The sequence below is a fragment of the Geotrypetes seraphini genome, chromosome 3 (assembly GCF_902459505.1).
Source record: "Geotrypetes seraphini chromosome 3, aGeoSer1.1, whole genome shotgun sequence".
Taxonomy (NCBI): Eukaryota; Metazoa; Chordata; class Amphibia; order Gymnophiona; family Dermophiidae; genus Geotrypetes; species Geotrypetes seraphini.
The window spans coordinates 145,697,315-145,721,566 of record NC_047086.1 but is presented as its reverse complement, the minus strand read 5'-3'; the positions used below and the strand labels follow the sequence as shown (position 1 = coordinate 145,721,566).

Here is a 24,252-nt window from a genome sequence, read left to right as displayed (position 1 = left end):
AGCCCCTTATGTCAAGCTGATACACACACAATGCTCACCCAACCAGACCACCAGGAGTTAACTACCAAATACAATTACAACAAGCTCCCCCACCAGCTCAGAGCAAACACCGAAACGCTGATTCTATATCTGCTAAAACTCAGAGCAAACAGCACTTACCCAACACGCTGCAGGAAACCACCGCGCTCGAATTCAAACGAGCGCCACCAGCCCTCGCACTTTTAGCAGTGCTAGAACCCGTGTCCACTCCAACAATGCTCCCCACCGGACCACGGCAAGTCCCCGCGCCGCTCAGGCCGCAAAGCAGACGCTCCTGCCGCAAACACCCGACAGGAAATAGAAACCTGTCGAACGACGTGAACGCCGCCCACGGCAACTGCAAGCCGCGAAACACCGTCTCAAAAGGGAAGGGGGGACTGCCCGAACCAGCGCTAAACTCGGCGCGGCGACTACCCTTAACCAACACCACCGCAGCGCTAAGGTAAGCACGCCGCAACGACCACAAGTAATGTCAATTAAAATTGAATTAAATTGAAGTAAATGGAATTAACTGAAAAAAGATTGCCTCCTACCCACAACTCCTAAATTCCCACCACACCTTCCATGCCAACCCTCCTCACACCCCACCTCCCACACAAAATCTTCCACAATTCTCCCGCCGAAAGCCACCACAACACAATTCTTCCTTCACAAGCCAATCACCATCTCACCTAGACTTATACACTAGCCCAAACCTATAAATTTCAAACCAATCAAATTCTTCAAATTCCCCATTAATTCTTGTTACCTCTTATTTACCTCCCTCCTACCCCCCCCCCCTTTTAACTTTAACCTGAACTCATGCAGGGCTCGTCCCATATTATGCGCCCTTAATTAATTCAAAGGGCTTTCTTTAGCCTAGCTGATGTGTTCTAAAACAAGTGATAGAGATTAATTTTGGATAGTGGAGCCCGGCATAAACAGAGTTGCAATAGTCAAGATGGGTGATCTGCAGAGTGTAACACGCTGTATGAAGAGCGAAAAATCAAGGAAATTACATAGATACTACTATGAGGAAAAACAAAAAAAGACTGTGAATAAGATGTATCTGAAAATGATTTATTTTTCTTCAAAATAAAATCATAGGGGTCCAATATGATGTTAAAACACAAAAATAATAATAAAAATAAAAATAGGACTAAAGGGCAAAAACTTGTCTTGAGCAATTGAGCCAAGATTAAACTCAAGACAACTTTTTTTTGCCTTTAGTCCTTTTTATTTTATTATTATTTTGTGTTTTAACATCAATTGGACCCCTGAAGGAAGGCTGTGTTCACCGTAACACGACCGTGTAGGGTCTGGTTGGACTATCACATTTGTATTAGTATTTCTATGATTTTATTGTGAGAGAGAAATAAATCCATTTTCAGAACATTTTATCCACAGTCTTTTTGTTTTTCATCGTTGGATTGATGTTACTGGTGGATTGCTGGGTCTCTCTTTTCTGTTTTTGTTGTTATAGATACTACTGCTATTTACCACAAAATATTGTCTTGAAACTTGCTTTAATGACTTCTGAAATCTGTTTCTTTCCAAGATAATTTGGAGTCAAACCAGGTACCTAAATATTTAAAGGAGGAGACTGGAGATAAAATAAAATCCAAAAGAACTGGTTTCAAACTTAGCTGGGAAAAGAGAACCTGGTCACCCAACACACCTCTGTTTTGTCAGTGGTGAGGATAGCCAAGTGGCTACATCAGATACACAGTCTTGGAGAGGGCAAATGTCAATTTTAAGTGGGGAAGTCAGGAACCAAAGAAGAATATCATCGTCATAAAAGAAAGTTTGAATATTGAAAGATTGAATTAGTTCTGCTAGTGGATTAATGAAGATATTGAAGAAAAGGGTGAAAAGAATAGAACCTTGAGAGACCCCATAAGACAGTAAGATAGAGAATAAAAGAAACTTAAAGAAAGTGGCAGAAAAGGGTAGGAATATAGATCAGAAGTCCTGCTACTTCCTTGCCCCACGACCCAAAGTGATTTCAGAGGGAGTCAGGCCTGTGTGAGCTGCAGGCTAGAGTAGTTGCTTGCACTGGTGAAGATTTTAAAGAGGTATGGGGGTGGGGAAGGAAGGGCATGAGCATGGCATGAGGGGCAGAGAGGTGCCAGCGCCCACATCAAGATCCGCCCCCTTTACTACGCCACTGCTGAACAGTCCAGATCATACCCCCAAGTTCGGCAGCAGCAACATAGTGGCACTTCATACTGCACAGGAAAGAGGGAATGACAAACCACTCCTGTATAATGTCATTGTGAGGTCACCAGGGTTAGTTTGACGCAAGGGCATATCTGGATCTGGGTACGAGGGGGTGCTGATAAGTGCTTGGTCCAACCAACCAACTTCCTAATTTTGCCACTGTAGCTGAAAAGAGTGTTATGTTATTAAGCGTCAATTTGCAGAAACAAATTCTCTGTTTGGCAATGCTTCAGATGATTGATTGAACCATATCCATGTCATTTTCTTCTTGGTTGGGCTGAGAACTTTTCAGCACCCCTCGAACTCGACGACATGATATGTTTTCAGTGATGGCTCCGCAACTTTGGAACACGTTGCCTCAGCATGTAAGAGAAGAAAATGATTTGAGTCATTTTAAAAGTAACTTAAAGAGTTTCCTTTTTAAAGATGCCTTTAATCTTTAAATTATGTTCAAATTTTATATTAGTTTCCTTCCAGGTTTCCACTTTTCCCTCCCTAATGTTCTTTCCATCTATGGTTCTCCTCTGTAGTTTAATGCATTGAATTGTAGTTCTGTCCCTTTTTACCTTGTGTATTGATAAGTCTGTAAATCTGTTGGTCTAACCCAGTAGTCTCAAACTCAAACCCTTTGCAGGGCCACATTTTGGATTTGTAGGTACTTGGAGGGCCTCAGAAAAAATAGTTAATGCCTTATTAAAGAAATGACAATTTTGCATGAGGTAAAACTCTTTATAGTTTATAAATCTTTGCTTTTGGCTAAGTCTTAATAATAATATTGTAGTTTATAGCTAAAGAGACATATGATCAAGAAATTGTTTTATTTTACTTTTGTGATTATGATAAACATACCGAGGGCCTCAAAATAGTACCTGGTGGGCCGCATGTGGCCCCCAGGCCGCGTGTTTGAGACCACTGGTCTAACCCCATCATTTAAAATTTTAAATGGTATGTCTAAATATATGTTTTTATTTTTTATTAATGTTGTATTTCGCTTAGTAAATCTAAATAAGCGATTCATCAAATTAAAATAAAACTTGAAACTACAGACATTCTGAAAACCTGCCCAGCTCAGATTGAAGACCTGAGTTACCCACCCTTACCTTAGATATCATGATTCAAGCATACTTAGTATGACATTTCTCTCTTTTTGTGTAGGGGCTAGAGGTCATCAGAACAACTTTGCTCATCTAGAAAAGGATAATGAAGGTCACAGATAGGTGAATAAGGCCACTAGATGAATAATGTGTTTCAGACCAGGACATGCCTTACAGGCTTCATTATAACAGCTGATTTTGCCCTATCCATCACTCTTCAATCTTCGGCCCAGCTCCTGCAGTCTTTGAATGGCAAACATTTTTATTCAGAACAAACAAAGCAAAAAACTGCAGACCTTGTACACGATGCAGGCAGGCTTTATTATGACAAGTAAATTTAGGTTAAAAACCTTTTACCAGGTGAGGGACATTTTTATTCACCAGAAACATTTTTATTTACCAGCCTATTGAATCAGCTAGTTTACTTCTGGCTGCTTTCTTATGATAAAAATGAGGGAATCAATCACACATTAGATATTTGATTAATAGCATCAGTACTGTTTCACTACAATATTTTTCTTCTCTATACCATACAATATGATCTATTAGGCTGTAATTATCAACAGCAATTATAAGGAATTTCTTATACTGAAGTGTGTCATATAACATAAGAACATAAGAAACGCCCTCACCGGATCAGACCGAGTTCCATCTAGTCCGGTGCTCCGCACACGTGGCGGCCCAATTAGGTACTCCTTTTTGGAGATCCGACTTTACCGTATCCCTCAATATGATATGCAAGAAGGTGTGCATCCAACTTGCGTTTGAATCCCAGTACCGTAGTCTCCGCCACAACCTCCTCCAGGAGTGCATTCCAAGCACCCACCACTCGCTGAGTGAAACAGAACTTCCTGACATTTGTCCTAAACCTGCTGCCACTCAGTTTCAGGCTATGACCTCTTGTCCGTGTCACATCTGAAAATGTTAGCATTTCTGCTTCTTGGTCTATCTCATCAAATCCTTTTAATATTTTAAAAGTCTCTATCAAATCCCCTCTCAGTCTTCTCTTCTCGAGGGTAAACAGTCCCAGTTTCCTGAGTCGTTCTTTGTAGCTCAAATGCTCCATTCCTTTGACAAGTTTCGTGGCTCGCCTCTGCACTTTCTCCAACAGAAATATATCCCTCTTGAGGTATGGACACCAGTGTTGGACACAATATTCCAAGTGCGGTCTGACCATTGTTCTATAAAGTGGCATTATGACATCTTCCGATCTACTCGTGATCCCCTTCTTAATTATGCCTAACATCCTGTTTGCTTTCTTTGCTGCCGTCGCACATTGTACCGATGGCTTTAGGGTATTGTCAATCAGTACCCCTAAATCCCTTTCTTGTTCGCATTTTGCCAATGTCACCCCCAACATCTTGTACTCATGTTCCTTGTTTTTCTTTCCTAGATGCATCACCTTGCATTTGTTTATGTTAAAGTTCATCTGCCACTTTGTCGCCCACTTTTCCAGCTGGTTCAGATCTTTCGGGAGGTCCTCGCAGTCCCTTTGAGAACCAACCGCCCGACATAGTTTTGTATAATCCGCAAACTTTATTATATTGCATGTTGTTTCCTCTTCTAGGTCCAATGGCTAATATGTAATTGGAAAAAAATTGGATATCTGTGCTTTTGAGAACCTAAGCAACCAAAGATCTGTACCGCTAAAGGTGTTTTTTAAGTTATTATTATTTTAAATGTAGCAGTCTAGCATGATCAAGGTTGTTTATCTCTCTGTAGGAAAGTCTTACTAGTTGATCGAGAGCCTGCTATAGGAATCTAGCTTTAATTGAAAAGTATGCTCATGTACAAATAAATGCTGTACAAATTTTGAATGGTATTAGATCTTAACAAACTTTGCTATAATATGAAGTTAATTCAGGGGTCTTTTACTAAGGTGCGCTAGCTGATTTAATGCATGCTAAATGCTAACGCGCCCGTTATATTCTGTGGACACGTTAGCATTTAGCATGCATTAAATCAGCTAGCGCACCTTAGCGCACCCAATAGCGTGCTCTGTCCTATCCACACCTTCTGGAAGAGCATTCCAGGTGTCCACCACCCTTTGGGTGAAGAAGAACTTCCTAGCATTGGTTCTGAATCTGTCCCCTCTTAGTTTTCCAAATGCCACTCTCGTTCTTGTTAGCTTTCGAAAGTTCAAAGAATATGTCCCTTTCCACTTTCTGGTAAGAGCGAATAACATAGCTGGTTGTCAAGGAAGGTCCGGACAAGTTCCTGGAGAAAAGTCCACAGTCTGCCACCGAGAAAGCCACCGCTTGCCCTGGTTCAGCAGCATGAAACATGGAAGATTCCAATGTGTGAGTGATTCTGGAGGTATATATTTTGTGATTGGGATAAGGTTAGATTACTGAGGGAGTGTTTTACTAAGGCGCGCTAGCCAATTTAACGTGCGCTAAATGCTAACGCGCCCGTTATATTCTGTGGACACGTTAGCATTTAGCGCACGTTAAATTGGCTAGCGCGCCTTAGTAAAACACGTCCCTCAGTAATCTAACCTTATCCCAATCACAAATTATACCTCCAGAATCACTCACACATTGGGAATCTTCCATGTTTCATGCTGCTGAACCAGGGCAATGCGGTGGCTTTCCTCGGTGGCAGACTGTGGACTTTTCCTCCAGGAACTTGTCCGGACCTTCCTTGAAACCAGCTATGTTATTCGCTCTTACCAGAAAGTGGAAAGGGACATATTCTTTGAACTTTCGAAAGCTACAAGAACGAGAGGGCATTTGGAAAAACTAAGAGGGGACAGATTCAGAACCAATGCTAGGAAGTTCTTCTTCACCCAAAGGGTGGTGGACACCTGGAATGCGCTTCCAGAAGGTGTGATAGGACAGAGCACGCTATTGGGTTTCAAGAGGGGATTGGATGCTTTCCTGAAGGAAAAGGGGATTGAAGGGTATAGATAGGAACGTAGGGAGAGAGGAGACATGATTGAGACGTTTAAGTATATTACCGGCCGTATCGAGATGGAAGAAGAGATTCTCTTTCTCAAAGGACCCTCAGCCACAGGAGGGCATCTGCTCAAGTGTAGGGGCGGGAAATTTCACGATGACACCAGGAAATATATCTTCACTGAGAGAGTGGTTGATCCTTGGAACGAGCTCCCGGTGCAGGTGATCGAGGCAAACAGCGTGCAAGAATTTAAGAGCAAATGGGATGCCCATGTGGGATCCCTATAGAGCAGGGGTGCCCACACTTTTTGGGCTGCGAGCTACTTTTAAAATGACCAAGTCAAAATGATCTACCAACAATAAAAATTTTTACAAAAGACACAACGCACACTATAAGCATAGAAAATATTAATTATCATTCCTATTCCAGTTTGTCTTTCATTACTGCTCCTCTGCCGCTGGACTCCACCCCCTTCCAGGTCAGCGCAATGCCCTATTTAGAGGGCCTCTCTGCGGCGCACGCCTTGCCAACACAGCACCTCTGCACCATTTTGCACTTTGCTAGAATTCAAGCTGGACCTGCTCCTTTGTTCGCTTCCTTCGTACACGTTCCAAGTGCGCTTTCCCATCTAGGAGTACTTCTAACTTTTTTAACCATACTTATAAATCGCTTCTTTTTAATATCATTGGCTTGTTTATTTTGACTTTTCACACTTTTTGCTTACATAACCATATTAACTTAGCTTTTAATATGTCTACCACAAATAATAATATCCCAGTTCTTTGGGGAATAGACCCATTAGATCTATTCCCTTTAAACCTATCAAATTCTCTCCCCAATCTCTCTTAGCAATCCCAACTTTACCCTTACATTCAAACAACCTCACATTCAAAAACACCCATTCCCCTCCATAGACATTCTTCTTTTAGCAACGAACCCCTAAAACTCGGCCTCATTAATTCACGATCAATCCGAAATAAACACCACTTACTGAAAGATGCTATCCTTCATCAGGGCACTCCAGATCTTATGCATTACAGAAACATGACTTACAATGGCGACGAAGCTTTTCTGTCCTATTGTTGTCCTCCCAATTACGATTATATTGGAACCATCGCCAGAACCGTAAGGGTGGTGGTGTAGCTATTATCTTTCAAAAAAACTTAGTTAAGATTTGTGACCATCTATTAATAACACCGCTATTGAAATTCTTACATGTTCAAATTAATCAAAACCCAAAAACTGATCTCCTCTTACTTTATATTCCTCCCCCTATAGACCACACCAAGGTACTCCTTTACATAACTTGTTATTTGATTTCTGCTCTGCTTCTGTCTGTCCTATTATCTTAGGTGACTTAATAATCCATTTTGATAACCCTAACAATCCATATACAATTGACATGTGAATTTCATCGAGACCTTAGATTTGGTAACTCACATTAGGGAACCCACACATTCCTCAAACATACACTTGATATGATTCTTACATCTAAATCTCAATTTATATCCTACTCAGTACCTCTAATCTCCCCTGTACCTTGGTCAGACCATTATTTTAATCTCTCTTAACTGCTGTTACTCCCTATCCAGTAGAAACAATTTCCTCTTCTTCCGTACCCCTAAAAAAGATCACGTTCAGAGGACCTTTCCAAATTAGAAACCTCTGATATCCACTCCTTTTTTCAGCCCTCTATAACTATTCCTAACTTCGATTCTATCGACGATCAATTACTCTTCTGGAATTCCTCACTAGAATCCTTTCTGAATGAAAAAGCACCTATAACCTCCAAAACTATTTCTTTCCGTAAAGCTCGTAACCCATGGTACACAGAAGAATTATCTTTTATTAAAACTCAACTCCGATCACTAGAAAGAAAATGGCTTTCATCAAAAACTTCTGCTAACTTACAACAATACAGAGAACATGCACATTTCTATAAAAATAAAATTAACCAAGCAAAAAAAAATTTCTACTCTAATAAAATCTATAAGGCCAAAAATAGTTCCGAATTATTTTCTATCCTTAAATCCATTACTCCAGAGTCAAAAAATAACAACAATTCAGAATCCACTCCCAAAGCACAAGATTTGGCCGACTATTTCTGTGAAAAAATTGCCCTTATACGAAAAACTCTTGTTACAAATAAAATAGATGAGCCCTTTCACAATAACACTAATATCACTTTACCGACATCAAAATGCACAAATTTCAAAATCCCATCCCTAAAAGAAATAGAAGGAGTCTTTCAAAGAATTAAATTAAAAAAATTCTCGATCTAAACTAATTTCTCCGTTTTATCTGAAAAAAATTTTTTCCTGTTTCGGCCCTTTCATTCACTCACTCATCAAAAATAGTTTTCTTACAGCCACTGTTCCTACCAATTGGAAAAAAGCTACAGTTACCCCGATACTGAAAAAACATAATGCCAATCGCAATGACGTAGCCAATTATCGTCCAATCTCAAACTTACCTTTTTTAGCAAAATTAACTGAAAAACTGGTCTTTGAACAGCTATCGGACTTTATCGAATCATCAAACGCACTGCATCCTAACCAAACGGGCTTTCGTAAACATCACAATACAGAATATTCAATGTTAGGTCTCATAACCAATATCCACTATTACCTAGATCATCACAAATCGGTTGCTCTCTTTTCCTTAGATCTCTCAGCGGCTTTCGACACTATAGATCACGCTCTCCTACTTAATCGTTTGGAATCCTTTGGTATTGGTGGACAGGTTCTAAACTGGTTTACATCTTTTCTTTCTAATCGATCTTCCACTGTTACAGTTAAAGACAATTATTCTACTTCCTACTCCTCATCTTTTGGTATACCCCAGGGCTCTATTCTGTCGCCTTTTCTATTCAATATCTTTCTCTCTCCTTTACTTACTATTTGTCAATCACTGGGCTTTACTTCATTTTCTTATGCTGATGACATCCAACTCCTTCACCCGTTTGACCCCGAAAAAGATGAAGAAATTAAATCTATTAATAACAAACTGGACACAGTAAAAAACTGGCTTTGCCACAATAAACTGTCATTAAATATACAGAAAACACAAACTATGTTTTTTACTTGGAGAAAAGACATTACACCAATTTCTTCATTTGTACTTGATAACACTCCAATTGAATTAGTATCAACCTTGAAAATCTTAGGCGTAATCATTGACACAAACTTATCTTTTCACAATCACATAAGCCAAATTGTTAAAGCATGTTTTTATAAACTCCATCTGATACGATCTATCTCATCTTTTTTAGAACTAAAATCTGTTAATATACTTATTCATTCTATGATCATTTCAAAATTAGATTACTGTAACTCTCTGTTATTCAATGTACCCCAAAAAGAAAAGAAGAGACTCCAAATAATCCAAAATACTGCCATAAAACTCATTCATAAAGCAAAAAAATATGATCATGTAACACCATTACTGATCAAGTCCCATTGGCTGCCCATTAACCATCGAATTACCTTCAAAATAGCATTTTTAGTTTTCAAAGTACTATTATTCAACGAGCCACAATTCATATCCAGAATGATTATCCCATATCATTCATCTCGATCTCTCCGATCTTCTCATCAAGATCTACTATCGGTTCCATCTTTAAAAATAGTGGGAACAAGGAGAAATGAAATGTTCTCTGTTTTAGCTCCCCAAACTTGGAACACTCTGCCACTTTTTATTAGAAAAGATAAAGATCTTATCTCCTTTAAAAAACTTTTAAAAACATTTTTATTTAATGACGCTTTTACTGATTAATTATTCATGCCAAGGTCCCTTTTTTCCATTAAAAAAAAAAAATTTTTTCCCCTTTTTTCTTTTTTTCCTTTTTTCTTTTTTTTTCCTTCCCCCCTCCCTTTTGTTTTTCCCTTTATATGTTTTTTTTTCTATTCTGAGACATTTGTAACTTTATTTCCCTCTTCCCTTTACTTCTTGTTTTGTCACTAAACCACTTGTATAGAGAAACCTTTAAATTTCCTGAGTTTTTTGTTTTACATGTGTTATTAATAATTTTTGTCTTCTTAAATTGTTGTTTTTTTTAAAGTGTCCTAAGATTGTCTGTTCCCCATAAGCTGTTTTTAAATTGTACATTGCTTAGAATGTTTTATATAGGCGATTCATCAAATAAACTTGAACTTGAACTAGGTCAAAGCAGATGACTCTATGCACTATCACCTCAGTAACTACCATACAAAAATAGACAAATATACTCCCCTCCCTTTTTACTAAACCACGATAGCAGTTTTTAGAGCGCAGGGAGCTGCGCTGAATGCCCAGCGCTGCTCTCGATGCTCATAGGCTCCCTGCGCTAAAAAACTCTTTTGCGATTTAGTAAAAGGGGACCTTAGTGTAAAATATAGACAGCAGATATAAATTCAGACACATTTTGATCACTAAATTTAAAATAAAATCATTTTTCCTACCTTGTCTGGTGATTTCATGAGTCTCTGGTTGCACTTTCTTCTTCTGACTGTGCATCCAATCTTTCTTCCCTTCTTTTAGCCTGTATGCTTCCTCTCCTCCAGACCTCGTTCCCTCCCCCAACTTTTCCTTCCTCTCTCCCTGCCCTTTCTTTCTCTCTGCCTCTCTTTCTTTTTTTTCTGTTTCTCTTCTTTCCTTCTGTCTCCCTGCCTGCCCTTTTTCTTTCTTTCTCCCTGCCCTCCCCCAAGCCACTGCCATCGGGGACCAGGACCCAAACCGCCACCAATAACAGGCCCCAAACCGCCACCAATAACAGGCCCGAAAGCCGACGCTGCCCCAAGCTCTCCCTGCTTCGCCCGACCAGCGTTCCTCTCCCCGACGTCAATTCTGCCGTCGGGGAGAGGAAGGCTGATTGGCCCAAGTTCGCGATCGACCTATTGGGGGAAATGCTGCCGGGTCCTGCCTTCGCAGAAACAGAAAGTAGGCAGGACCCGGCAGCAAGAAGAGCAAATGCTTCACTAACATGTCTCCCGCCTTAGCCCATAGCGAACGCTTGCTTCAGGGCTCTCAACATGTACGTGCCGGCTTCCCTTCTCCCCCCCTCCCCGGACATAACTTCCGGTTTCGGAGGAAAAGAAGGGAAGCCGCATGCACATGTTAGAGCCACGGAGCATAAGTTCGCTACGGACTGAAATCTCCAAGCCGTTTTTTTTTTTTAATGTTCAACAGCGGCGGCAGCAGCAGATTGACAGCTGGGCGGACCGCCCAGCTAAAAGGCCCTAGAGAAAACACTGGAGAGGAAGACTTATCGGCCCGGTAGATCAGGACGGCTACACGAGTCTATCGCGGAGCCAGGATGGGCTCCGCGATCGACTCGCGTTGCCTTCCTGAGCTACTGGTCGATCGCGATCGACGTGTTGGGCACCCCTGCCTTAGAGGGTTAAACCTAGGGAACCTGTCACCAGGAGTGGCATCCCTAGGATATAGACTTGGGGGTGGGTCAGTAGAGTGGGCAGACCTGATGGGCTATGGCCCTTATCTGCCGTCATCTTCTAGGTTTCTATGTTTCTATACAGGTCCTGGACCTGATGGGCCGCCACGTGAGCGGACTGCTGGGCGCGATGGACCCCTGGTCTGACCCAGCAGAGGCACTACTTATGTTCTTATATCCCTTTAACCTCTTGTGTTTTTCCTTTGTTTTATTAATTTTCCCTTTCCCTTATAAATATTGTAACTCATCCCTTCCCTGAATATCCTTTTGTCTCAGTTTGTTTACAGTATCGATCTGTCCCCTGTCTGGTGTTTTTGAAAATCTTGTACCCAATTGTTTTTAACTTTGTTAACCGCCTTGATTTGACTACAATTGTTAAGAAATGCGGTGTATCAAATACACTAAGGGCTCCTTTTACAAAAGTGTGCTAGCGTTTTTAGCGCATGCACCAGATTAGCGCGTGCTAACCGAAAATCTACCGCCTGCTCAAGAGGAGGCGGTGGCGGCTAGCGCGTGGCATTTTAGCACGCGCTATTCTGCGCGTTAAGGCCCTAACGCACCTTTGTAAAAGGAGCCCTAACTGTAAGTGTAATAATATGTAGACAACCTTAAGCAATGTTAGATGACGCACACTCAAGGAGGGTAACTTTATAACACCTGCTTGAGAGGGCAAGTAGGTGCCTATATTGGGCTTATTTTTGAAAACCACATAAGTGCCTTTGTGTCTTTATCAGGGCCGGATTTAGATGAAAAGAGGCCCTAGGCTATTCCACTTATGAGGCCCTTTCATCTCCCATTTTTAAGTTTGTAAATTACATGAGAGATAATAAAATACATCATTACTGTGATATATATCAATATGTTAAATGAAACATGTTGTTATTGGTACTAACCTTTATAAAAAATGTGACACGGATAATAAATAAAAAAAGTTGAGAACACTTATTTGGACATTTATTCTCAGCACCATATATAGTACTTGTAACAATAATTAATCAAACATAACACACAACATTCCCCCTTCCTATGTCCTTAGTGCCCCCAGTGCGTCCTTCCTCACCTCACCCTCCCTCCAATGCCCACCTGCCTCCCATCCCTCTTCCATTGAACACCCCCCTGCCATCCTGCCTGCCTGCCTTCCACTAAACCCCCCCACCCTCCTCCGATAACAGTCTGGGCCGCCCTGTCCTGACGGATCCACGTTTTGCCTCTCTCCCCGCGGGGCTGGGCTTTGCCCAGCTGTTTCCGGACTGACGTCTTTCCCTCCCCGATCCTCCTCCCAGGCGAGAAAAAGAAAGGAAGAAGCTGAGTCGGCGCCACGTTGCGGCCGGAGCCGATTCCGATCCCGAAGCATAGAATTTCTCCTTATTTTCGGTTCAGTGTTTTAGTGTTCACTGTTTTTAGAATAGTGTAATTTTAATTTTGCTAACAATTTGAATGTAGGCCCCTCTTGATCTTGAGGCCCTAGGCTGAAGCCTAGTTAGCCTATAGGAAAATCCGGCCCCGGTCTTTATATTATTGCCCCACATAAGCTGCAGAAATTTCTGGCTAAAAAGAAGCCATGGATATCTATACCAGTTTGCACAAATCATGAATTCACCTGCACATTGCCGAACTCCTTTCCCAAACGTAGGTCAGTTGCATACTTTAATGTGAGGATAATTTTATAAGTGGATTTTTCATATGTGCAAAAAGCCCTTCATAAAAGCTACTCCCGTGCGAATCCTTGCACTAAGCTGCGGTATGTATTAATGCATGCTTACCGCAGATTAAAGGGACTTACCTCAGGGCACACTGAGGCATCTCGCGGTAACTTTCAAATATGCGTGCGCTACAAATATGCTAAAAAATATGTATTTTTTATTTAGCTAATAGGACATATCTGGGGACAGAGAGCGGATATTTCTGAGCTAATCGGCAAGTCGACGCTGCAAGATTTGCGTGTGAACCCTTATCGCCACCTCTTTTGTAGGTGGTAAGGGCTCATGTGCTAATTGTGCTCTAATGCCGAAATTAATGCATGGCTATTTATTCAGAAAGTGGAAAATTGTTCATTTTCTGACTGCGGTAAAAATGCCCTTTAATGCACGAGAAAGACCCGCACAAGGGCGCACTAAGGCCACTTTCTACTGCAGCTCTGTAAAAGGACCACATAGTGCAAGAACATTTAAAGTTTGGCCATTTCATTCTTAGTAACCTGAAACTGCTGGATTTTTGTCTTGTTCTACAGCACTTTGTCCTTCTTTCCTATCCAGCCGTCATCACCGATTCATTATTTACCACCTCCGCTGCCTTTGACTGTTATCCTTCATAGGTCAAGAACTGCAGTGACCTCAGTCTGTTCAAATGCAGGATTTGAGACTGCATTACTCACAGGAAAATGCAACTCTGTTGTTAATTTCAAGTCCCGATCTCTTCATTCACTTGTCAGTGTAACATGAATTTTTTAAAAGGACTCCAGGGTAAGTCAGGAAACTATAGACTGATGAGCCTGACTTTAGTACAAGGTTACATGATGGAGGCTATTGTTAAGAACAAAATTACTGGGAATATGGATAAACATGGAAAGAGCTGGTTAGCGTCAGTGGAAGCAATAGATAAACAAGGAAGCTGTCTATAATGCTATAATGTGGGGGCTGGAGGGTGCCTGCACCAGCACCTGGAAAGCACTTCAGCAGCAGAAAACACAAATTTCACTAGCTTTTAAGTTGGAGCCCAGTGTTCCCTTGCACTGCTGCGGGCCACATGCCATTTAAAGAGCTTGCTTTGGTCACAACTTTACACAGTGGCAGAGCGAGAGTGAGAGGTGCCCAGGGCGGTGGCACTCCTCCTACACCCTCTTCTCCGTGCCCCACTCCTACCCTGCTCCCATCGCCACTGTAACAAACCCATTGTCCTCAGAGGCTTTGTTCCAGTGGAGGGTTTAGAAATACAGTGGGGGGTTTAGAAATACAGACAGCCCCAGTGTCGTAGAGCTGGCCAGGTCAGTAGCATAGAGCCTGAGTTTGATGACTACTGATGGATTAGCCAGCATAATGCTGAACAGGAAAGATAGCCTAGTTTGTCTCCCTGTAGAAGAGGATCTAATTCTGACAGGAGCTTAAAGCCTAAACACCTCCCTGTGTTAGGAAAGGGACAGAGAAAGCACCCCCCCTGTTGCTAAGCTTAGAAAATCTGCCAGAGAGCTGTGGCCCTGCCCCCTAACCCAGCTGAGGGGGCAGAATTTGGAGCTTTGTAAAAACCAGCTTGCTGCTGAGAGAAAAGGAGGACAGAGAGGAGAAGATGTCTCTCTTCAGAGCTGCAGGAGCCAAGATAATATGAGTGGGAAATGGAAGTAGATACTTTTGTTCCAGCAAAAGCTCAGCCTGGAAAGGCTGAGGGTATGGATTTCCAAAAGCAGGATTTTAACCCCATTGGGCGGTGAAAAAGCCATGGAGATAAATTGGTGTAAACCTGAGTTTTCCTTGAATAACTGCTGTGGCTGGAACTGTGCTAAGAACTGAAGGATTTGGGTGTCTTTAAGCCAGGAAAGGTTTGGGGCTTTTTTTTTCAATCTCCTTTCTGATGTACACGTACCTGGAGAAAGTTATGGACGTTTCTTGTGGGACTCTTTTGGGAAAGGACTGTATTGAGTTTTTGCAAAGTTTATGTTTTCACGTGCCTTATACTGTTGGGGAACGTTTGCTGGCAGCTGATTAAAGCACTCGATAACAACTGTGCACATGAGTTGCTTTAGAAACCGAAGAGCAGCAGGGAACGCAGAAACTAAAGGCGAATGCTAATCTTGTGTTCCTTAGAACTTTTGAGTTTTTGCTTGAACCTAGTTATCTTGCTGAACAGGGGAAGAGCTGATTTTTTTTTTTTTTTTGTAAATCTTTATTAGTTTCAAAAACAAACATAAAGTGCAATAGAACATATGAACAAATGATACAATAATCAGCACATATATCTACCAAATAATAATATAATTACATATCGCCCCCCTTCCCCTCTCCCTGAATGTGTGTAAAATTCATTCAGAAATCAGAGGCTTATACTAGCGATCAATTCTTTACAAACTTTGTTAAGGGACCCCCAAATCTCTTTAATTTTGTTAAAGTGGCCCAATTGTTCCAAGTGCATTCGCTCATATTTATAAACTTGGCATAAGGTTTCCCACCAAAACATATAATTTAGTCTATCCCAATTTTTCCAGTTTTTTAGTAATTAGCTGCTACTCCTGTCATAATCAAAAGTAATCTATTCTTACTTGCATTAATTGGACTCTTGGGTTTTAACAGAGTCCCGAATTACTATGCCATATGACAATGGAATTGAAGCTTCCAATATCATATTGATTTTACCCCATATAGACTTCCAAAAATTAAGTATCAAGGGACAATAGAATAACAGATGATCCAGTGTCCCTATTTCCAGATGACAGTGCCAGCATCTGTTAGATTTTGAACTATCTAATTTTTGCAAGAAGAGCTGTTTTGTTTTTTTTTTGTTCAATCTTTTTTATTTATTTATAGAAAAGACATGAAAAAACAGTTTTGATACCAGTGTATTAAAGAGCTGTAGCTACCAGACAGACTGTTTAGTCTAAGCAACCTGATGAACAAGGAGATTTCTGAGAGTGGCCATTATGAGGCTCCGAAGCCCTTTTACTCTCCTACAAATTCCTTTTAGCAGAAACAGTGTGGTGCTCTGCTATATCACGTTTTGAGTGCTTGGTTTCATACACTGATGTACAGAGGACGTTTGTGTTCTGTTGCGTGCTGTGTCAGCAGCAGGGCATAACTGGGGCTACCAATAAAAGCTTTGGAACTGAAGCCATTCAGACATATTTTTCTTTATTATCGAGAAAGAAAGTTTACTTACTTTAGTCCCCTGGAAAGCCATGCTGAAACTGGTAAAAATAGACCCGAGGGTTCCCCAAGTTACCGGGCTAGTATCTTTAGCGACATCCCGGGTGCCCGGGTGTCACACCGTGCACGCACACACCCCCTTTAAACTTCCTCGGCATGAGCAGAATCATCAACTAGCTGCTCACATTGGCTCTATCTCTCTGACATCACTTCTTAGGTGTGAGACTCAGAACTGATGTCGGAAAGAGAGCCGACACTGGTGTGAGTAGCAGGTTGGCGTTGCTGCTCACGCTGGTGAAGAGATAGAGGTACGTGGAGGGGGAGTAAAGGCGCATGCGCCGCAGTGGATGGAGTGTGAAGGAGTGGGGGGGCAGAGAGGAGGAGGGGTACCGGCACCCTCACCAAGATCCCGCCCACAGTGGACCCCCATCCTACCCCCCTTACTACGCCACTGACTTTACACAAGGGTTCAAGAGAGTCAAGAGAGTGGTAAGGACTTGGATCTATTTGGGGGGAATGCAAATAACAACATCTCAGAGTGCTACATATATTCTGCTATACATATATTCTGTTCCCTGTGCACTGGATCCCATAGGGACCAGGAACCATGCAAGCCCCCGCCACCCCCACCCACCCCTACGGCTGATAGGTAACATATGGATGGACTCGGTCTAGAGGAAAGCTACTAAAATGGTATGTGGTCTTCATCATAAGGCATATGGGGACAGACTTAAATATCTCAATCTGTATACTTTGGAGGAAAGGCGGGAGATGGGAGATATGATAGAGATATTTAAATACCTACGTAATGTAAATGTGCATGAGTCTCTTTCATTTGAAAGAAAACTCTGCAATGAGAGGGCATAGGATGAAGTTAAGCGGTGATAGGCTCCGGAGTAATCTGAGGAAATACTTTTTTACAGAAAGGATGGTAGATGCATGGAACAGTCTTCCAGAAGAGGTGGTAGAGACAGAGACTGTGTCTGAATTCAAATGGGCCTGAGATAGGTTTGTGAGATCTCTCGGAGAGAGAAAGAGATAATGGCTACTGCAGATGGGAAGACTAGATGGGCCATTTGGCCTTTATCTGCCGTCATGTTTCTGTTTCTATATACATCCCTTAATAGAATAGATTTTAGAGCACTTATGAGCTTGTCAATTTTTCTCTGAATAATGAACATAAAAGGCATATAATTGTAGAGAAAGGGTAACCTCTGGTGCTCACTTATATCACACCAAAACAGGAGATCCTACCTTCGCATGGTAGAAACACAAGAAAGACAGGGTGACCTGTGGTGCTCAATTCCTTTATTGTAATCAAGACTTGACACTACATGTTTCGGTCAAATTGGCCTGCCTAAGGAGTCTACAAATAAAATAAAATGTTTAACAAAAAGTTGAATGAATGCTTTTTTTTAAATTTGTAGTTCCAGGTTGTTAAAGAGAAAGTATTAAACCTTCAAGTTCCAGGCTGTTTCTCTCTTCTTTCCTGAGGAATTCTAGCCTTTTGACTGTGCTTAGGGCTAGGTCTAGGGAACTGATAGGCACCTAATTTTAAGGTGGTGCTATGCCCTGACAGGTTCCTGGCAGGGCATATGTATTGTGACAGGAACCTGGCAGGGCATAGCACCACCTTAAAATCAGGTGTCTATCAGTTCCCCAGACCTACCCCCAAGCACAGCCTAAAGGCTAGAATTCCCCAGGAAAGAAGAGCGAAACAGCCTGGAACTTGCAGGTTTAATACTGTCCCTTTAAGAGACACCAGACCAGAGCCCAGGTATGAAAGGGAAGGCCGCTTTAAGAAAGCAATGACTGTGAGCAAGGGGGGAGGGGCAAGGCCAGAGGGAGCCTTTCCCTCCCTCCCCTCCGCCCCTCCCCGTTGGAAGGAACGTGTGAACAGACACCAGCCATGCCTAAATGATTGGGACATGGAAGAGGAACAGAGTGCAGAGGAAAAGAAGCTGAATGCCAGTTTTCCTCCAGACCACTACATCTAATCTAATCTAATCCTTAGGTTTGTATACCGCATCATCTCCACGTTCGTAGAGCTCGACGCGGTTTACAGTAGGAGAAATAGGAAGGAACTACAACAGAGGGTTACATGGAGTGGGAAGGTTCCTCTGATCCCGAGTGGCTGGTTGAGGACACCATGGATATCAGCTGACTGCCCTAATACAAGTTTAGATTAACTTGAACTTTAAAACATTGTTTGAATGGTTTTGTTTCTTTTCCTCTGAGGCTGCACACTGTGAGGTGTGGCTCCAGTACAGCCATCTGAAATGTTAAAAGCTTATCTATATATATAAAATCGGAGGTATGTATGTGTGTATGTATGTATGTGTGTGTGTGTGTATGTGCCACGATCACGCAAAAACGGCTTGACCGATTTGAACGAAACTTGGTATGCAGATCCCTCACTACCTGGGGTGATATGTTCTGGGGGTCTCGCAGCCCACCTGCACACATGGGCGGAGCTACAAACAGAACATGGAAAAAATGTAAAAAGCTGCCATTCTCACAGTAATTCAAAAACGGCTTGACCGCTTTGAACGAAACATGGTATGCTGATCCCTCACTACCTGGGGTGATATGTTCTGGGGGTCTCGCGGCCCACCTGCACACGTGGGCGGAGCTACAAACATAAAATCAGATTTCACCCATTCATGTCAATGGAAAAAATGTAAAAAGCTGCCATTCTCACAGTAATTCCAACTACCTGGGGTGATATGTTCTGGGGGTCTCGCGGCCCACCTGCACACGTGGGCGGAGCTACAAACAGAAAATCAGATTTCACCCATTCATGTCAATGGAAAAAATGTAAAAAGCTGCCATTCTCACAGTAATTCCAATTATAAAACACTTTCTATGACACTATAACCACTAGGGACATCGTTTCTATTCTACCACGGACACCATACATATAGAGTTTGTATGTTCTAACTGTGTTTGTAACTGTTTCCTTCATGCACCCCAGTTCATAATGTTATTACATTACATGAGTACTCACATATGCTGAACTAGGAACACAAGTTCCATTCTGAACCGGGAACAAACTGCATGGAGTTTCTTTTCAACCTGAGTTTCCACATATTGAGTTGTTTAAATCAATACTGAAACTTTTGGATGCCACTTATTCCAACAGATCTTCCTTTTCAGTTTAAGAGATTGCAAATTCCAGTGAGACTTGCATTCTCTATCACAATCAACAAATCACAGGGACAGACTATTACATACTGTGGAGTGAATTTAAGATCCCCCTGTTTTTCCCATGGACAACTCTATGTTGCTTGATCAAGGGTGGGTTCACCCAAGAATTTATATGTTCTTGCTCCTGGAGGTGAAACTAAAAATGTTGTTTATAATCAAGTTTTGTGTTAGTTGTATTGTATTCATTTTGTCAAATATTTCACATTATAATTTGAATATTGTACTTTTTATAAAGCTGTAAAAAAATAATTTCATTCACCACTATAAAGTATCTTTATTTCAATCCATTTACTGTGTTATTGCTATAATTAAATACCCGTGCAACGCCGGGGCATCAGCTAGTTTTTGCTAAAAGGAACTGTTTGAGAAAGTTTTCCTTTTTTTTAGGGGGGGGGGAGGGATGTGATTTTTGGTTTGATAGACTTTTTAGACAGTTGTTGAGCTCTTCTGAGTTCCATTCCAGGTAGATAAGCTTTTTCCTCATTATTGGTAAGTTGCACTGAATGGGAATGATCAATCATTTCAAGAGTATCAGTTCTCTAAATAAGAGATCGCAAACTGAACTTCATAATCCCCTATTTCTTGCCTCATTTCTTTAATAACATCCACATTATCAGACATTAACTCTTAACTGTGACCCTGGACAAGTCACCTAATGCTCCTCTGCCCCAGGTGCATTAGATAGATTGTGAGCCCATCAGGACATATAGGGGAAATGCTTGAGTATCTGAATGGAAACCACTTAGGCTATAAGTGATATATAAATGCTAAAAATAAATAGCTGCAATATCACCTTGTGCCCTGAAAGAGTGAAGTATGTTGACTGCTTCACTGCAGGATTACCTGAGTTCATAAAATCTAATTTAGTTGGTTTAGACATTTTGCATAACAGTGATGATTCTACCACCAAAATACTGAAGTATAAATTCAGTTCTCTGGTGCTGTAAGGATTATAATTGAAGTTTTTTAAAGAGTAACATATTCAGGCAGCCTTTAGGGGTAAATTCTCTATAACTGCGTTTAACTTAGGCGTGCTTTGGACGTCCGATGTAAGTGAATAATTACGGAGTTAAGGGTCTTAATTAATGTCCCCAACATAGCTCAGTGCTTAAAAGCACTGCATGTATCTTCCAAAGGTCAGGGGTTCAAGTCCTGACTAAGGTTACCAAAGACATAATATTCTTTTTTTTTCCACCCACCCAAACATGCAAAGCTAAGCTAAAATATGTGAACCTCACTTCCCAATCTTCATTTATTTAATTTATAACTTGTCATTGTGTTTGTTCAAATGTAGATCGTGTGAACCTAAATACATGGGGGGAGGTAAAATTTCATTAGGTTTACATGGTAAGCTTCTAAGCTTGTACCTAAAGTCATTTCTGGAGACTCCCATTCCCAAATCCCCAACATAGCTCAGTGCTTAAAAGCACTGCATGTATCTTCCAAAGGTCAGGGGTTCAAGTCCTGACTAAGGTTACCAAAGACATAATATTCTTTTTTTTTCCACCCACCCAAACATGCATAGCTAACCTAAAATATGTGAACCTCACTTCCCAATCTTAATTTATTTAATTTATAACTTGTCATTGTGTTTGGGGGAGGTGAAGTTTCATTAGGTTTACATGGTAAGCTTCTAAGCGATCTGCTATACTTTTTTGTATAACAGTGATATCGGTGTGGTTTAGGATGTAATCAACAGTGTTGATGTAGCGCGGAGCGGCCGCTGCAAGCACGCCCAATCCTATTCAACATCTTTATAAGAGACTTGGCAGAAGGGCTTCAAGGTAAAATAACATTATTCGCCGATGACGCCAAACTGAGTAATGTAGTGGGCAAATGCACAACAGACAAAGATTCAATGCCCGACAACATGATGCACGACCTACTCCTACTGGAGCGATGGCCTAGGACAAGGCAACTCAACTTCAATGCCAAAAAATGCAAAGTTATGCACCTGGGCAGCCAGAATCCATGCAAGTCTTATACCCTTAATGGCGAGATCCTAGCAAAAACGGTAGCAGAACGAGACTTGGGGGTAATCGTCAGTGAGGACATGAAGTCTGCCAAACAAGTGGAGCAGGCTTCGTCCAAGGCAAGACAAATCATGGGCTGCATACGAAGGGGTTTCGTCAGTCATAAGGCGGAAGTCATTATGCCATTGTATAGATCCATGGTGAGGCCCCACCTGGAATACTGTGTGCAATTCTGGAGGCCGCATTATCGCAAGGATGTGCTGAGGCTGGAGTCGGTGCAAAGAATGGCCACCCGGATGGTCTCGGGACTCAAGGATCTACCATACGAAAAACGGCTTGACAAATTACAGCTATACTCGCTCGAGGAGCGCAGAGAGAGGGGGGACATGATCGAGACGTTCAAGTATCTTATGGGCTGCATCGAGGCGGAGGAAGATATCTTCTTTTTCAAGGGTCCCACGACAACAAGATGGCATCCGTTGAAAATCAGGGGCGGGAAACTACGAGGTGACACCAGGAAATTCTTTTTCACTGAAAGAGTGGTTGATCGCTGGAATAGTCTTCCACTACAGGTGATTGAGGCCAGCAGTGTGCCTGATTTTAAGGCCAAATGGGATCGGCACATGGGATCTATTCACAGGGCAAAGGTAGGGGAGGGACATTAAGGTGGGCAGACTAGATGGGCCGTGGGCCCTTATCTGCCGTCTATTTCTATGTTTCTATGAATGTATTCACGTACTCCAGCATTTTCCCCTTTCTGTGCTGGAGGCATCGCTATCTCTCTACTGTACCTGGGACAGTGGGGGGGGGGGGGGGGGGGTTGAGGTGACATGGCCAGCATCACAAGGAGGAGTGTGGGATTGAACTCACAACCCCTGGGTGCTGAGGCTATAGCCTATCAGCACTGCCTCACATTACAGCATGTCCTGGTGAGCTTACAATCATGCAGCAGGGGCAATAAAATAGTTTGGTCAGAAGGAGCAGCGTGGCTTGAAACCCCTGACGTCAGGGTACTGACGCTGTCACTTTAAACGTCATGCCACTATCTCCCTAGACCAGCAGATTGATACAGGAAAGTTGTAGGTATTTGAAATGACATAGCAGCACTTTAATATATTTGTTTTCCTTTGGCAAAGTTGATTTCAAGATGTTTCTATTACAAATGCGAAGCTCGTGACCCAAAAATTAGTTGTGTGCATGTTGTGAATGGAATAGATGCCTTCTAGGAGCTGAATTTGTCATTTGAAATCCTACTACTGCTCCTTTGGGATGTGCTTTAATTTCATTATTCAATGTAAAAGATTTATTATGCACAATTGTAGTTTTTAAAAGGAATCAAGATTTACCCACAAAAACATGACAATTTGATTGAGACAGGTTTCCATCATCATTACATTTGACATGATTATTTGTGAGGGCCTGACTTGGAATATTTACTTCCCTGGGACATGAGGATCTTCTGTTATACCGCCGGGTCAGGAGGGTCCAGGAGTCCCTGAACAGCATGTATGACCTGCGATGGCCTGCCACTCTAAAATATTGGTGCTCATGGACCAAAAAGAGCCTGGCCAGCAGCCTGGAGTCTTCAGTGCTGAAGTTTGGCTGTCTCCTGGCAGCCATTTTAGGAGAAATAACTGCGTATGAAGAACGGGCGATTCTATGAAGTCACAACGCAAAAAAATGTGATGACGTGTTTGTGCCGCTTGGGCGTGCTTGCAGCGGCCGCTCCGCGCTACATCAACACTGTTGATTACATCCTAAACCACACCGATATCACTGTTATACAAAAAAGTATAGCAGATCGCTTAGAAGCTTACCATGTAAACCTAATGAAACTTCACCTCCCCCAAACACAATGACAAGTTATAAATTAAATAAATGAAGATTGGGAAGTGAGGTTCACATATTTTAGCTTAGCTTTGCATGTTTGGGTGGGTGGAAAAAAAAGAATATTATGTCTTTGGTAACCTTAGTCAGGACTTGAACCCCTGACCTTTGGAAGATACATGCAGTGCTTTTAAGCACTGAGCTATGTTGGGGACTTGGGAATGGGAGTCTCCAGAAATGGCTTTAGGTACAAGCTTTGACAAGGGGTAATCATTGCAAGTATCTACAGGTGTATTTGATCTGAGAACACCCAATGAACGTCCAAAACGATTTCAAAATTCTAACGGCTTCTATAACGTCAGACGCTACTTTATGGTTAGGGTTAGGGCTAGAGTTAAGTAGCTCAGTAGCTCAGTGAGTAAACGCGCTGTACCAATCATCCATAGGTTGTGAGTTCAACTCCTGGCTTGTCTTTTACTTGATTATAACATGAGGGGTTTATGCTGCAGGGGTGTTGCAGGGGTGTCTAGGATGACAGAGAATAGTTACTTGCATTTTCAACAATGCATTTGAATTTCTTAAGACGAAACCTTAGTGAGCCGGGGGAGGAAGTTCACCGCAGCATCGCGCCTCAGATGAAAAGGTTAATTTTTTAGGGACTGTGTAAGCTGATCTGGGACAGTCTTCAGCGACTCGGAGCCCTCCTCCCGGCTGGGCAGAAGGAGGAGGCTTTGGCG

The 24,252-nt window shown here is 41.9% G+C and overlaps 1 protein-coding gene across 2 annotated transcripts in view; it reads left to right on the top strand.

The window, feature by feature from the left end:
* NKAIN2 (sodium/potassium transporting ATPase interacting 2) overlaps nt 1-24,252 on the top strand; it is a 1,107,699-nt gene that overhangs the window by 529,714 nt on the left and 553,733 nt on the right. The gene's annotated exons all lie outside the window — the stretch shown is intronic.